Here is an 18,358-nt window from a genome sequence, read left to right as displayed (position 1 = left end):
GTTAGGGATGATTTGGTACCTAACATGAGGATTATTAAAAGAAACATGGTGTTTAGGGATCCAAATGACGATTTGCTATCTGGTACTGAGGCTGTTCTGTTGTATTGTCTCATCGAACGTATCAAGGTAAATTTTAGTCAGATTGTCATTAACATCATGAAAGACATTATGGATGATGAGGAAAAACCATTTCCCTATGCTGTTCTTTTAAATCATTTGTCCGATGAGCTTGATCTGTTTGAGGACACGAATTACAAATTGAAGCCAGTCCCACAGGATGTTATTGTGGGATAACTCTAATGCTTGTGATTTCGTGTGCTTATGTTTAATCTTGTTAATGTGTAATTTGATAAGGCTAGTCTGTTAGCCTTGGTACTTTGGTTTGTAATAAACAATAACCTCTGAACGATGTAACTGTGCGTTTGTTAGTTAATGTGCTTATTATGTTTGGTTATCCACTGATTCGTATAATTAATTAGATACCCCATGTTTCATGGTGGTAAATGCTTAATCATTGTGTTATTTTGAGTTTTATACAGATTTTTCAAGATGTCTCAAGAACATCAGCAGATGTCAGATGAAGTGAATGAACCACATATCCCATTATCTTCAGAGTTACCAGGTCTAATTGGACGTGAAGATACAAACGTGCTTGCTTGTGTTGATGAAACAGGGACTGAAGCTCAAAGAGGAGGCTTTGGTCTGATTATAGCATTTCTGAAGCGATCTAGAATTTTCAAGGCTATCACTGCTGAGTGCACTCCATATTATTCGCATCAGAGAAGGTTTTGGGAAGTTGCTAGCATTGTTATTGAGAACAACAAGCAGGTGATTCTAAGCTCAGTCAACAACACCATCGTTCGGATCTCTGCTCAGACTATCCGGGAAGATTTGGGGTTCCCAGATAATGATGATATGTCGACTTCTTTACCAATTCTGAAAGTAAGGAGATGTTTGAAGAGATGTGGTTATGCTGGTGATATAACCAAAGCTGTGAAGCGTACTAAGCTCCCAAGGCAGTACAGATACTTTTCGTACATTCTTCTGAGATGCTTAAGCCCGATGCAGGGTGGTTTCGATGAGATGACCGCGAAGTATAGTTCTATGTTTGTCGTGTTGGTTTTGAATGCTGATTTTAACTTCTCTCAAGTTATATTTGATGGGATGGTTCTGAATGTGAAGAAGAAGGTACATCTGGTGTTTCCGAGGTTTCTTCAGATTATGCTTGAGAAGCAGGTTCAAGGGTTAGTGAAAATTCCTCAGGATGAGCTGAAACATAATCATTTGAATGATCAGTCCTTCAATAGGTTTCTTCATAACAGAGTTGAGGTTCCGGAGAAGGGGTTGATTGGCCATCTGGCTAATGAGAATTATGTATGTCTGGAAGGTTTACACTGCCGACATGAGAATAGTAATTCTGGAGACGAGACTGATATTACCATCGAAGGAGAAGAAGAGGTGAATCAGCCACCACCGAAACAAACTGGTCCTCGGTTGGTTGATGAAGATGAGGTGACTGCTCTTGATGACAGTCAAGTTAATTTGGTTAAAAGGAAGTTAGCTGAAGCTCCTAAGGTGTCAACTAGAGGGAGACAGAAGTGTTTGGAAATTTTGGTCAAGGACGGAAGCTCATATTCCACGACAAAGTCACAACCAAAGGTTGTTCCGACAATTCCAGCTACTGGTGATGTTGGTGGTTCTACTCAAGTTCCATCCACTCAACAACAACCAACTCCATCTATTCAACAAGTTCAGACTTCTCAGCGTTCTGAAGTTGTTTCAGGTGATCTAACAGGAATAGTTAATCGGCGATTGATTCAGTTGACTGCTGATTTTGCTAAATTCCAAAAGGTTACTGATGAAGACAAGAAGAAGACGGAAACAGAAATGTCTGCGTTGAGGAAGTTAGTTGATCAACAACAGTTGAAAATTGATGAACTTGAGCAAAATGTGGGAAGTCAGGCTGGAGAAATCTTGACTCTTCAGACTCAGAATCAAGCATTGACTGAGAGATTGAACGAATGGGAGAAGAAGATTGTGATAGAAGAGGAGGATGGAGAACCAGATCCTTTTGGTACTGTTGGTGAAGAAGAAGAGGAGGACAAGGCTCTTGAGCTTGCTAAAGGCTATACAGAGGATAACCCGCTGTATGTAACTCCACTTCAAGTTATAACAGTTTCTGAATTTGTAGCTATGCAGGATCGACTTAATCACTCTACTGTTTACACTGATCTAGAAGAAGGGGAGATCCCTCCGGATCTCACCGAAACCGAGCAGGAGTTGATGGAGCGTCTAGAGCGACAAACTAAGGAATCTGCTGACGCTGCATCAAAAGCTTTAACTGAAGCTTCGACTTCAGAGGCTCATAATTTTGATGATGATATGAGTGATACTGATGTTTTTGATGAGAGTGATAATAGTTTTGATGAAGTTGTTATTGAGGATGAGCCAACTGAGCCTTATCCTCGTTATGAAGGGTGTGATGATGATCATCCAACTTTTGCCGAGTACTTTCAAATGAATGATGAACTTTTAAACAGAAAGTGCAAGGAAAAAGAACAGAAAGAGCAAGAGAGTGTGTTGCCGGAAGACTTCTTGCCGGTTAAAATCAACAAAGAAAAGGTTGAAGTTTTGGAAGAGGATTGGAAGATTTCAATGACAATTCGTAAATATGTGATGAAACCTGAGGTGGAGCCTCAATTTTTGAAGTTTATAGAGCACTGCGAGAGTTTGCATGCTAAAGGAAAGATAATAGCCTAGGCTTATATTAAAGAATTTGATATATATGCGATCAAGAAAGAACACGGAGTGGATTATATCAAGTATGCATACGAATTCAAATCGTTACCATATTTTGAATTTATGCAAATTGCAAGGCTCAAGATGTTATATCAGGATTATGTTGGTATTCCTGATCTTTTGGTTCGTAAGATAAGAAGATCATTTCGGTCACCTAATTTTGTAGGCTTTCGACCACAATTTCCAAAAATCTCTTACAGGACGAACATGAAAACAGGGGTAAGGAGGAAGATAGTAAAATATCAACCTGTGAAGTATATGCGAAAGGTTCCGTTGAGGAAAATGCCGCAACACTTCAGCTCTCATTTTCGTTGGTGGTATTATGATGAACGCTCGGAGGAAGCGGTTATTGTGTTAGACAAAGATGGAGGGGATGAAAATGATAGTATAAGGGTTTTGGATCCAGTTTGGTTGAGGAACTGCTGTAAGGAAGATATGTTCACCTTATACTACAACCGGATGCTGTATCGTCCAGAAAATCGTGTGCAGGCTGAACAGTACTGCGGAGTTGTGAAACTTTACTATCTGAAGAACTGGGTGACAGATTCGTTTACTGATTGATAACTGAATCTTTGTGCTCTACGGCTAGGTCTTAGGGGGAGTTTGTTGGTGCATGAATCCCCAGCCGTAGTTTATCTTTACGTTTAACACATTCAGTTATGTAATAATGTTTACTTGTGACTATTGATTACGTTTGTGATTGTGAGTACTTAATTTGTTAAATAATCAATATGTTAAACTGCACACACAGTCGACCGAGTGTGTGTACACACTCGACCGACTGTGTTACTCAGTCGACCGACTGAGAGACATACTCGACCGAGTGTTTGACCTGCAGTATATATACGGGATGAGATATCTTGGTTGAGGTTGATCATTCCATTTACCCTAGTCGACTGGTTTTCATCTCCAGAGAACCCTAACACCATATACCACCGAAATATATCGTTTAGGCGTCGATCTAATCTAGTTCTTGTCCTAGGTTTGATCTATTCGTTCCCGATATGACCCATATCTCGGTTTAACCCTATTCTAGTGAATTCCGCCTTTAGGATAGTTAGCAAGCGACCTAAGATCCGTGATTAAATGTCTACAAAGCCAAATATCAAAAGAAGAAATAATTACAAAATTTTCTCTCTTGCAAGCACTAAACATTATTATGAACTCGTTCCGCAAACCCATCTCATAAAACACTTAGCAAAGCAAACAACCCTTACCAAGAACTACTTTAATTCACTCAATGTCCTAATTTCTTTTCACCAGGCTTGTACTCCTAATTTCTTTTCACCAACCTTGTAGTCTATATAACAAAACAAACAAAAAAAGTTACCTTGATGAAACTTTATGAAGATATCGATACTTGCAGTTGCATCACATTCAACAACATAATTTTAAACAAATAAAAGGGTCATAGAGCTCAAGAATTAATGTCAATAACCAAATTAAAAACCATACCATATAATTTTCTAATGAACATTTTATCGAACACCTTTCGTGGGTCAAAAATAGCATGTTTCGGGTCAAAACAACATGTTTTGGGACAAAAATATCTTAAGGATAAAAACAATATCTTAAGGATAAAAATAATATCTTAAGTCCAAACAATGTCTTAAGGATAAAAACAACATGTTTTGGGTCAAAAATAGCATGTTTCGGGTCAAAAACAGAAGGTTGTTTTTCAAAAACAGCATGTTTCGGGTAAAAACAACATGTTTTGGGTCAAATACAACATGTTTGGGATCAAAACAACCTATAATGGGTCAAAAACAGCATGTTTCGGGTCAAAATGGGTAAAGAGTACATGCTCAACAGTAAATCTAGAAATTATAAAGCTAAATGGCAAACAAAACCATAAATACCTTCTCATTTCTTTTCCTGTCCCAACTAAAAATATGATAAGTCACCTAATATTGATGTTAAAAACTATAAATATGTCATATTGTGTTTATTAAGATTGGTAAAAGAAAGTTTAAAACTTTGATACATTATCTTTTCCCAAACCCAAAAATACCATGAACCAAAACAATGAGAGGAGGATCATTATAAGAACCAATAAGCTTTTCATCTCTAACTAATGCTTCAGTAGTTGACTTGAAAAAAATATCATTGAAGCCAGTGAAAAATAACCAACAACAGTAGAGCAAAATATGTAAAAGCCGTATAATATTTGAACAACAGAACTAAAAAAAAAAAAGAATAAAAAAATAAAAAAAAATTATCAGTTAAAGGACTACTACAGGTTACCTAAATATTTTTCTTCAATTCAAGCACAAAAATTAGGATTACACATAACTGAAAATTAAACACAAAAGTCAAGAATTATCTCAAAATCAAACACACACACACACACACACAGTTTAAAATGAAGGTTATCAGTCCAGTCCAAACCCACTTCTCTGCCCATTTAGCCACCTTCGATTTTAGTTAAAACCACGTAACTTTCAAACTACAATACAACCTAACATGTTCATTTGATCATTTTACAAAGTACAACCAAGAAAATTTAATACCTGGGGTTAAACTCAACTTCCAAAATATGACAATGTTTGCTTCCAAAATATGACAATTTATTAGATGCCTTAATTTTTAATCATAGTTTGGATCAGATATGACACCATTTGTATAAGCATAGTTTGTATTTATAATAAAATAATCAAATTCAAATTTACCTGATTGAATCCAGTCTAACAACATGTGCAATATAATGCCATTAGTATTCAACAAACTGAAACGCGATTGATTTTTAATCTGCAAAGAAAATTCAAAAATCAACAAACAAAAGTTAAATAGATTAGTATAGCTCTCATCTTCTCATGATCCAATCGATTAGTATAGCTCTCATCTTCTTATTGAAAACTGAATCCAATTTGAACTTGCATGAATTGGTGGTGTATTTCAAGTCTCTATAACTTTTAAGAATCTAAGATATAGATATAGCTTATTGATACTCCTAAGAATATTAAGATTAATGCAAGAATAAGAAAAAAATTTAAACATAGAGACAAATAGAATCATATATAATCGATAACTATTTAAAATTATGAAGCATGGACTAATAATGTGAGAAAAACATATTAACCGTTAAGCTAAGACATGAGCCATCCAAATAGAACCCATTAAAAATAATACATCCCCTTGTCAAATCTGCAACCTAAAGGTCAGCAACCCAACCCAGCTATATAAAAGGAACAATACTTTCAGCCTTCAACTCTTGACCTGCATTTGCATTCTGCAAAAAAAAAAAAAAAAAAAAAAAAGTAAGCAGCTGATGCTCTTCCAAAGACTTCAATCTTATTCTATTGGAACATATTTTATATATTAATCAAAAACGAAAAACCTTATGCTTAAAATACTAAAAACCCATAAACATATTCGCATCCTCTAAAACATATAATAATCAGATAGACATATATAAGTATTATATGTAGTAAACTGTTCAAGTGATACAAATCCAAATATAAATATATATAGAATCGAACTCATAACCACAATGATGACCAATTTAAGAGTAAATAACATAAAGAGTAAAATAGGAACAAATATAACAAATCACTACATTTGATGACCATTGAAATGCAAGAAGGAAAACAAACCTTGAAGAAATCAATCAGGCCTGATGTTAGATAAGATGAAAGATTAGACTGGCATTTTCGTATCTTTCAGTAACACTTTTGTAAACTACAATAAAACACCTTGTAAATAAAAAAAAATACAATTTAACATACTAAAACATAGGCTACCTTTGGTGTACTTGCACAATTTGTAAGAAAAAACTACAACAATGCTTCAAAACTTGACGAAGACTAATTATTATATTGTTAAGCTAATATATGTTTTACCTCGGTTTTTCTCTTGGGCATTTTATCGAACGGTTTGTGTCCATCAAGAAATAATTGCAAAAATCAAACCAAATCATAAACCCTAAAATTCATACAAAGAAGAAATTAATAAATCAAAATGAAAGTATTGTGTTAAATATAAAGAAAATCCCGATTTGAACATACTTTCCTGCTGGAATCTGCAACGAAATTATATCTTGAAAAAGCACCCAATATGTAGTTTGTTGGATGATAGCTAGAGATAAAAAGGTTGACAGTGTAGAAGAAGAAGATGACTGACCATATTCTTTGGAGAGGAAAATTAAGATGATTGATGAAGAAGATAATGGATGAAGATGTTTGAATTTGAAATAAAGATGTAAGTGAGCGTGGTATTTGTCAGGCACGCTTATTTTTAATGGTGAGGCATGCAAAGAACTGACCAGCTCAAGAATGATTAATTTTTAATCGTATTTTCTATTGTTAGATTTTTTTTTTTTTCGTTTTTAATTTAATTAATTTATTTTGATTAATTAATTTGTTAAGATTTATTTAATGTAAAAATTATGAATTAATGATGTCATCACATTGTGCTTAGGAGGTGACATGTGTTCACATTATTTTTTAAGGTACGATTTTAATTATGAAATGATGTCATCAAAGTAGCATTTTCATAGAGTTTAGTAGATTCTAGTCACTGATGAAGGTGGTCCTAATATTACAATTTAGTTTGTATTAACTATGGGGATTAATTAGTATGATTATAGATACGTTTTGAAAGAGTTTCGTCTGGCAATTTCGTGTAATTAAGTTATACCGGTGTCCAATAAAAGAAAACGTAAGAATTGTTTTTTAAGTCACAAACAGGAATTTAAATTATAGTAACAAACAATTTGAGGATCAATAGTGTTGCAGTCAATTCCTTGTTTTTCTTAAATTAATTCCTTGTTTTTTCGCCCAAACAAGAAGAAATAAATAAATAGTGTTGCAGTTACTAGAGACCTACCTAATCTATTTGTATAGATTCTACGATATAATATTACTAGCAATCAGTAACCAAATTCCTCCTCCTACTAAATAAAGAATGGGAAATTGCTCAAAATGACCCCATTTTCGATGCTGTTTAACAATATGTTTTCAAAAAATAGAAACTACAACATATGTCTTCTATCCATGCAGCACGCACCACGCATCATGCGTGAATGCTCGTGCGTGATGCGTGGACACTGAGCATAATGAGCATACTTTCTTGTTATCCTGTTATACCACCCAAAGTGCACCACGCATAGTGCTCACGCACTAACCAATCATATACACGCATGGTGCACCACGGATAGTGCACCACACATAGTACGTTTTAGTATATACGCACTATGTAACCTGCAACACGCACGATGAGTGTGTATTGATGTCATGAGCGCCCAAATCAATTTTATACCTCACACGCTCAAAAAAGCGTAAAAATACGCACCAAACGGCGATTACAAACTTAGAAAAGTGATTTTACGCACACCAGGTGTTCGACGAAATGCCTATAACAAATAATGAAATAAGAACTTAGAGAAATGATTTTACCTGATTGGTAGTCATCATAGATGTTCTTCAATTGTCAAACTTGTTGATTACAAACTTTTATACCTCCGATTCTAAGGATTTTCGCTCAAAAATACGAGAAATTAAGTTTCACGGTGCGTGTTTTTTGCTAACATGGGTAAAAGGGTAGTATGTTGAATGTTAACTACGATCAATACTGCAACAACGAAAATAAATGACGAACCGAACGAATTTTGTAAAATCGCCCTTGGGTGCGTGGTTTAACTGTTTGTGTGCGTGGTTTAACAAACGTTCTCTTGTCGCATTGCGCGAGCACCCGTAACTCGTTGAAACTAAGATCTGAATGTAACATCGATTGAGTCGGGCCTATAAACAAATGTGTCTTCTTCCCATAAGGACCGAGAGCTTCATCCGATAGTCGTCGTAAATCAAATTGGAGGCGAACACATGTGAATTCTGATAAACCTACCGACGCTCCACCACAAAAATTATTACGAGGGAAGGAACTTTGTAAGAACCGACAAACAACCCACCAAATGACATCCCAAACCACTCATCATTGCTCAACTTCGACTACCAAACACCCATGCTTCTCCTAAATCTACTAAAAATAGTAGAACCCATTACCAATAACCTTCAAAACCCACAACGCCAAACCTTCTAAGAAATCACCCTAAAATTATCGCCCAAACTCAAGAATATTCGGCAGAAACCCAAGAAAAAGTAAGACTGGCATAATATTTTTATGAGAAATATGATGATTCAACTTCCAATCCTTTTTGACAAGGTATAATTTTTTAATACATTTAATATTATTTTAACAATTATTTGAAGAAACTCTTGTCTCAGCTCTTTTTCTTTGTTATAAAATGTTTATTGAATTTGTTAATAAAAACTTTTAAAGTTGTCGATAAGGTACATAAATATATTGTACGTTTGAATAATCGTTATCAAAAAGTTAATAGTAACCGCTATTCAAAATACACTTATGCAATTTAACATCTCTTAAGGTGCTGCTAGACGGTGGCGGAGCCACGTTATAAGGTGTGGGTGCAAATGACACCATCAAAATTTTGAACAATATATTTATACATTGCAGTTTTAAATGTAAATTTCAAGGTGGTGGAGTGGTTTTCTTTAGTTTTGCAACGATTTGTTTAAATAAAGGTGCAAGTTCAAATCTAGTTATTGTCTACTTATTTGTTTACTCTAAAGGCATGTGTTGTCTTTTATCTTTGGTCATGACTTTTTCTTTTTTATTTTTTCTTCTCATTTATCAATTTACTTTAATATTATTGCACTCTATACTTTCATTTCAACAATATTATACTTCAAATAATAAAAACATACATACTAACTTAAAAATGGGTGAAATACATAGAACATGACATGTTTTATGACTTTTTAAACTAACAAGAATATATTTATTATTTTTATAACTACTAAAAGTAAATATTATTTTTTTATTTACCTGAATTTCCAACTCGCTTGGTGAAATGACTAATCTCAAAACAATTACTCGCTTTACGCGCACTCTTAAGTCATCGCGGGTGCAAACTCATGGCCACGAGGAGGTTTATGTTGATAAACCTTAACTTACTTTAGTATTAGTTTTATTAGTCCATGTTAATAATTTGTTACATCGAAGGCAATTATTACTTTTAAGATCTAACAAAAATCGATTACTCCTGTTATTTAGTGACACCATCGATCAAATTTTCTGGCTTCGTCACTGCTGCTAGAAAAATTAATGTTTACTAACTAATTAAGGAGAGAAGTAAGAGAATCAAAGGCAAACTAACACACAAATTAACAATTCACGAAAAGGAACTTAAAAACTAAAAATACAAATAAATTATTTCTTTTTTCTCGGTATTATTTCGAAATGAAACCCGATATAGGGTTTAGGATTTAAGTTTAGACTTTTGGGTTTAGACAGTAAACCCTTAAACTTAACCCTAATCCTTAACTCGTAAATCTTAAATGCTAAACACTAAAATTTAAATCACAAACTTTGAGATCTAAACCTAAAACTCTTAAATATGGTTTACGTAAAGTAAAATCAAAATGTCATATTTTTACATTTCTTAAAACTTATTATTAGTCGTTTCCGTTAATAGTTACAATTGGTTGATCTTTGATTACATCGCTTCTCTACATTCTTTAGACAATTTGTAACGATAGAGTGTGTGAGTTTGTGGTGTGTTTTTTTTTACTTTTTGATTACTAGGCAATGTGATTTTTTTGTATGGAGTAATGGTGGTGTGAGTTTTAATGTGAGTGAGGACTAATGGGTGTTGTGATGATGTATTAAAATATAATTGGTAAAGTAGTAAAAAAATGTTTTAAAAATAATATTTTAAAAATAATATAAAACTAATAAATATAAAGTCACAGGCGTGAGTATTCCTGTGGGTAACCAACCCACACTCGACCCACGGATAAAAGCAACACCCCATTACTTGAAAAGTTGGTGTTGGATTCTTACCATGGCATCAACCCATAACCTGAGTGATGATCAGGTACAACTAAGGATGTCAATGACCACCCGCTCCAATGCATATCCATCCGCTCCATCCGTTTCGTGTTGGATATGGATAAATCCAAATAGATATGGGTACAAATATGAATGGATCTAAATGGATATTATGAATATCGTAATGGATAAAAAATTTCATCTATGGATACAAGGTTGCAAAATTCGCTATTCGGGGATTAATCGGTCGGGACTTTGGAAGGATTAATCCGCAATTCGGGGATTAATCAGAGATTAATTGGATTGTACTGTATACATTTAAATATTAAATTTTAAAAATTAAATGTGTAACTATAGAAAAACCCATAAATATAAAGATAATTTTTAACATAATTGTCTAAATTGTTCATTTTGCTTCAAAACTATAAATTCTACTTTTAATTCATGTTAAAATGTCAACCCTTTTTTACTTTGACTGACTTTGATTACCAAATTCGATTTTGATCCATCAATTAACGTTGACCGTTTAGTTAAATGGATTTTTGGAAATCGGAACGGATTGCTCCTAAAAATGATTAGTCGGAGATTAATCGGCGAGTAATCGGGTTTTTTACAACACTGTATGGATATAACCACTGTTGTAAAAAACCCGATTACTCACTGATTAATCCCCGATTACTCATTTTTGAGAGCAGTCCGTTTCGATTTCCAAAATCTGTTTAATCAACTGGTCAACGTCGATTCATGGGTTAAAATCAAATTTGGTAATCATAGTCGATTAAAGTAAAAAAAAATTCAACATTTTAACATGAATTTTAATCACAACTTTAGAATTTTTGAACAAAATTAACCATTTTAGAATAATATGTTAAAGTTTATGTTTATGCTTATAATTTTCTTCTATATTTACACATATAATTTTTAAATTTAATATTTAAATATATAAAGTACAATCCGATTAACCCGAATTACCGATTAATTCTTCTAAAGTTTCGACCGATTGATCCCCGAGTAGCGAATTTTGCAACCTTGGATATACCCATTAACACTCGAAATACATATATAAATACATAAATATAGATATATGCTTAGATATTTACTATTACAAATGCATTTACCGTTAGATTTACATTGTGCAAATAACATTATAACAAAGTAATTATGATATATTACGATAAAACATGTTAATTTAACAAAATAAACATACAAATTTCATATTAAAATTTTTTTAATCTATGTTTAATAGTAAATTCAACTAATTGTGTTCTATCTTCGACAAAAATTACAAACTTTTTGTGGATAAATTTTAATTATGTCATGTTATATTTATATTTTGTATATTACGTTTGTTTTTATCGCATATTAATTAAGAAATATTGTAACATCTTAATATTCAATGAATATCGCCATTGGGGCTTTGCCTCAGTGGTACAAGGCCTTGGGGGTCTTGGGTGAGAGAGACTCGGGTTCGAGTCTCAATCGCGACAAGGGGGTTTTCCCCGATCCCTAACCTGTGAGACCTCGGTCTCTCTGCCCTCTGGTTACGGATTCCGGTTTCCTCCTCTGACTGCGTGCGTGCTAACCACTAACCTGCGAAGCTAACGTGCCTTTCAAAAAAAAAAAAAAAAAAAAAAAAAAAAAAAAATATTCAATGAATATCTTTTAACCCAGTGATTTTGGATATTAATGAATGAACAAAATTAAATGAATATATAAAATTGTTATAATAATAATAATAATATAGATATGGATAGTCAATTTTGGTGTATACATATAGTCAATTTTGGTACACAAAGTATGTATTTTTATATTGAGATTTTAGGCTATAAATACTCATGAATGCAAGCATTAAACTTGCACCATTTCTCACACTTACAAAGTGTTTCTTTCTTTCTCTCCATTATCATCTTTGTTCTTACACTTCATTATTAGTATTCTAAATCAAGAATCAAATCACTAAAGGTAGTTATAAGCCTACTGAATTATAACATCAAGAATCAAACCACTAAAGGTAGTTATAAGCCTACTGAATTATAACATCAAGAATCAAACCACTAAAGGTAGTTATAAGCCTACTGAATTATAACACGTTATCAGCACGATAATCTTAATACTAAATATGGTTGGCTCTGCCACCAAAATGATATATGGTCGGTTATACCACCAAAATGATATATGGTCGGTTATACCACCAGAATGATATAGGTCGGTTATACCACCTGAAAAAATATATGGTCGACACTGTCGCCAAATTTTCATTTATGTTTACTAATATTTATATTTTTGTTATATAACATTTATTTATGATTGCTTACACATGGTCGACACTGTCACCTACTTATCATTTATGTTATATTAAATTTATGTTTAATGTTTATATACTTATGAATATAAATTGACTCTAATTTATCATGATGTTTGTTTTAATTTTTGATAATAGAAAATGTCGAATCTGGAAAAGCTTAAATTTACTCCTTTAGAATCAACTGGAAACAACTACATGCCATGGGTTATAAAAGTAAAAATGCATCTTAAATCAATGGGCATTCTTGAAACCATAAATGAAAACAACACTTGTTCTGAAAAAGAACAAGCTACGGCATGTTGCTTTATTCATCAACATATTGATGAATGCTTACAAAATAATTATGTGACTGTAGAAGATCCCCATGTTTTATGGGAAGGTCTCAAAAGCAGATTCAATAATCAAAGAGAAATTTTACTTCCAGCTGCAATGGAACAATGGAGAACATTAAGGTTCCAAGACTTTAAGAAAGTAAATGAATACAGCTCAGCTCTGTATAATACATGTTCACAACTTAAATTCTGTGGACATGAAATTAGTGATGCAGACATGATGGAGAAAACTTTCTCCACAATGAATGCTGCAAACATCACAGTGCAAAGAAATTTGAGAATGCTAAAGTTCAAAACATATCCTGAACTTAATTCATATCTCTTAGTTGCAGAGCAAAATGATGAGCTATTAATGAAAAATCAGCAATCCCGTCCTACTGGTACACTTGCAATCCCTGAAGCAAATACTGCAAATAATTATAAACAGGGACAAGGACGCGGGCAAGGTCGTGGTTATAATAACCATCACCATCATCATGCCAAAAGCCATAACTATGGTAGAAACCATCCTTATGGTAATGGTAATGGGCGTGGACGTGGTCGTGGTCGTGGCCGTGGTGGTCAAAGAAATAGTAATCCACGAAAATATAAATATCAACCACAAAACAAGCCCATTAAACAAGATGTTGAAGAAAATTCTTCTAAAAATTCTGAAGAATCTTGCTACAGATGTGGTAGAATGGGCCACTGGGCTAATACTTGCCGAACATCTAAACATCTTGTTAAGATGTATCAGGATTCGCTGAAAGGTAAAGAAAAGGAAGTAAATTTTGTGGATAATATTGATCCAACAGTCACTGAGAAACCATCTGATTTATATGAAGATTTCTTGAATGTTTAAGTTGTGTGTCTTTTGAAAAATAAACGATTTAATATCGTCTGTCTTTGTCATTATGTTTGCTAAATGTTTCAGTACTATCTATTTGCGTTTAAAATATTGTGTAATATTAATGTACTCACTATTTATTTCTTATATATGAAGTTCAATATGAATTTTGCTGGAATACAACATCAATCAAGTGGTGGAGATCTCTGTATAGCAGACAGTGAAACTACACACACTATACTTAAATCCGAGAAATATTTTATTGATCTAAAACCAACGGAAGGAACTATACATACAATATCAGGACCTGCTAACTTGATAAAAGGTATAGGAAAGGCAAATTTCATACTACCAAATGGTACAAAATTTTTAATAAATGATGCCTTATTTTCTCCCAAGTCAAGCAGAAATTTATTGAGTTTCTCCGACATATACCTTAACGGGTATGATTATCAGTCAGTGACAACAGAAAATGAGAAATATTTAAGTATCACTGACAAGAGTCATGTGGTTGAAAAACTGCCAAGACTTAGTTCTGGATTACATTATACACATATAAATGTACCAGAAATACATATGGTAGTTAACGAAAAATATATTGATCCTGGTGTATTCAGTTTATGGCATAACAGATTAGGCCATCCAGGATCAACAATGATAAAAAGGATTATTGAATGTACTCATGGACATCCACTAAAGGATAGAAAAATCCATCATGATACAATGGTTCCATGTACATCTTGCTCTCTTGGAAAATTGATAACTAGACCCTCACCACTTAAGGTTGAGAAAGAATCACCAATGTTTCTTGAAAGAATTCAAGGTGATATATGTGGACCAATTCATCCACCATGTGGACCATTTAGATATTTCATGGTTCTAATAGACGCATCTAGCAGATGGTCTCATGTTTGTCTGTTATCAAGCCGTAATGTGGCATTTGCAAAATTTCTTGCCCAAATTATTAAATTGAGAGCTCATTTTCCTGATTACACCATTAAAAGGGTGAGACTTGATAATGCTGGTGAATTTACATCTCAAGCATTTAATGACTATTACATGTCTATAGGAATTGTTGTTGAACATTCTGTTGCTCATGTGCATACACAAAATGGTTTAGCCGAGTCATTGATTAAACGTTTACAGTTAATCGCTAGACCATTGATAATGAGAACAAAACTCCCTGTATCTATATGGGGTCATGCAATTTTACATGCTGCTGCATTGATTCGCATCAGACCAAGTGCAAGTCATAAATATTCCCCCCTACAACTTGCTTTTGGTCAAGAGCCAAATATTTCCCATCTTAGAACATTTGGTTGTGCAGTGTATGTTCCAATTGCGACACCACAACGTACAAAAATGGGTCCTCAAAGGAGGTTGGGAATATATGTTGGATATGAAACATCTTCAATATTAAGGTATATTGAACCTATGACAGGTGACGTTTTTACAGCACGTTTTGCTGATTGTCATTTTAATGAAACATTGTTCCCTAGATTAGGGGGAGAAATGAAAAATAAAGAAAATGATGTTTCATGGTGTGAACCTCAATTAAAGTATCTTGATCCTCGCACAAAAGAATGCGAGACAGAAGTTCAAAAGATAATGCATATACAAGAACTTGCAAATCAATTGCCTGATGCATTTACAGATACAAAAACGGTGACAAAATCATATATACCAGCAGTAAATACTCCAGCTCGAATTGAAATTCCAAAAGCTGGCAATAACGTCACTCATGAATCTTTGCCACGTCAGAAACGTGGAAGACCAATCGGTTCAAAGGATAAAAATCCTCGAAAAAGAAAATCAGCTGATAATGAAGTAAAAGAAAGTGTTCAAGAAGAACCACAAATCAGTACTCCTACTGCAGAGGAGATTGATGATGTCAATACAGAAATTGCAATCAATTATGCATATTCAAAAATATTATGGAACCGAAATGAAATGAAAAATCTTGATGAGAAATTTTCATTTAATGTTGCATATGACATCATGAATAATGATGATGATCCAGAACCAACATCTATGGTTGAATGTCAAAATAGACATGATTGGGCTCAATGGAAAGAAGCAATACGAGCTGAATTAGAATCACTCAATAAAAGAAAAGTTTTCGGATCCATCATTCTCACTCCTAAAGATGTGAAACCTGTAGGATACAGATGGATTTTTGTCCGAAAAAGAAATGAGAAAAATGAAGTTACAAGGTATAAAGCTAGACTTGTAGCTCAAGGTTTTTCTCAAAGACCGGGAATTGATTATGAAGAAACTTATTCTCCTGTTATGGATGCAATTACTTTTAGGTACTTAATCAGTCTGGCAGTTTCTAAAAATTTAGAAATGCATCTCATGGATGTTGTGACTGCTTATCTATATGGATCACTTGATAGTGATATATATATGAAGATACCTGAAGGATTTAAGGTACCAGAAGCATCAAATGCAAAACCCAAAGAAATGTATTCGATTAAATTACAAAGATCTTTATATGGGTTAAAACAATCGGGACGTATGTGGTATAACCGATTAAGTGATTACTTGATAAGCAAAGGGTATACAAATAATCTTACTTGCCCTTGTGTTTTCATTAAGAAAACAACATCCGGATATGTGATCATAGCTGTTTATGTTGATGATCTTAACATCATAGGTACAAATAAAGAGATCCATGAAGCCATTCAACTTCTAAAGAAAGAATTTGAAATGAAAGATCTCGGAAAAACCAAGTATTGCCTTGGTTTACAAATTGAGCATATGCCTAATGGTTTACTTGTACATCAAACAACATATACTGAAAAGATTTTGAAACGTTTCAATATGGACAAGGCAAAACCATTAAGTACTCCTATGGTTGTTAGATCACTCAATGTTGAAGCTGATCCATTTCGTCCATGTGAAGATCAAGAAGACATTCTTGGACCAGAAGTACCATATCTTAGTGCAATTGGAGCTCTTATGTATCTTACAAATTGTACAAGACCTGACATTTCTTTTGCAGTTAATTTGTTGGCAAGGTTCAGCTCTGCTCCTACCAAAAGACACTGGAATGGGATCAAACACATATTTCGATACCTTCGAGGAACTACTGATTTAGGATTATTTTATTCTAACGAATCAAAACAAGATTTGGTTGGTTATGCAGATGCAGGTTATTTATCTGATCCACATAAAGCTAAATCTCAAACTGGATATGTATTCCTAAATGGAGGTACTGCAATATCATGGCGTTCTCAAAAACAAACACTTGTTGCTACATCGTCAAATCATGCCGAAGTGATTGCATTACATGAAGCTACTCGAGAATGTTTTTGGTTGAGATCAATGACACAACTCATTACTGATTCTTGTGGACTAGAACGCGATAAAAGTCCAACAACTATCTATGAAGATAATGCAGCTTGCATAGCACAGATGAAAGAAGGGTATATCAAAAGTGACCGAACAAAACACATACCACCTAGATTCTTCTCATACACTCAAAATCTCATTAAGGACAACCAGATTGAAATGAGATATGTGCAATTTAGCAAAAACTCTGCTGATCTTTTCACGAAAGCACTTCCAACTGCTATTTTCAGAACACACGTTCATAACATTGGCATGAGACATGTTCAAAAGATGTAACAGCTGAAGCGATGTCTACTTGAGGGGGAGTCAACTCCATGCTGCACTCTTTTTCCCTTAGCTAAAGTTTTTTCCCACTGGGTTTTCTTTAGCAAGGTTTTTAACGAGGCAGTAATTTATAGTTGATCTTCAACAAAATAAAATTGCTATCCAAGGGGGAGTGTTATAATAATAATAATAATATAGATATGGATAGTCAATTTTGGTGTATACATATAGTCAATTTTGGTACACAAAGTATGTATTTTTATATTGAGATTTTAGGCTATAAATACTCATGAATGCAAGCATTAAACTTGCACCATTTCTCACACTTACAAAGTGTTTCTTTCTTTCTCTCCATTATCATCTTTGTTCTTACACTTCATTATTAGTATTCTAAATCAAGAATCAAATCACTAAAGGTAGTTATAAGCCTACTGAATTATAACATCAAGAATCAAACCACTAAAGGTAGTTATAAGCCTACTGAATTATAACATCAAGAATCAAACCACTAAAGGTAGTTATAAGCCTACTGAATTATAACAAAAATAAAATAAAAAAGTGGATATGAATATAAGTATACGGTAAATACTAATGTGACCCTATAGTCATCCCTAATTACAACCTGTCACT

General features: G+C 33.6%; 1 long non-coding RNA gene across 1 annotated transcript; it reads right to left on the bottom strand.

The window, feature by feature from the left end:
* Positions 1-5,845: 5,845 nt before the first annotated feature.
* On the bottom strand, positions 5,846-7,010 carry LOC139884936 (uncharacterized). The gene is made up of 3 exons (XR_011771952.1): positions 6,804-7,010; positions 6,393-6,720; positions 5,846-6,028 (listed from the first exon to the last, which is right to left on the bottom strand). It is a non-coding gene; the product is annotated as an uncharacterized lncRNA (long non-coding RNA).
* Between the last annotated feature and the right edge of the window lie 11,348 nt (positions 7,011-18,358).

Source organism: Rutidosis leptorrhynchoides, chromosome 1 (genome assembly GCF_046630445.1).
Source record: "Rutidosis leptorrhynchoides isolate AG116_Rl617_1_P2 chromosome 1, CSIRO_AGI_Rlap_v1, whole genome shotgun sequence".
Lineage (NCBI taxonomy): Eukaryota > Viridiplantae > Streptophyta > Magnoliopsida > Asterales > Asteraceae > Rutidosis > Rutidosis leptorrhynchoides.
Note: the sequence above shows the minus strand (reverse complement) of the source record. Positions and strands in the feature narration are given on the sequence as shown.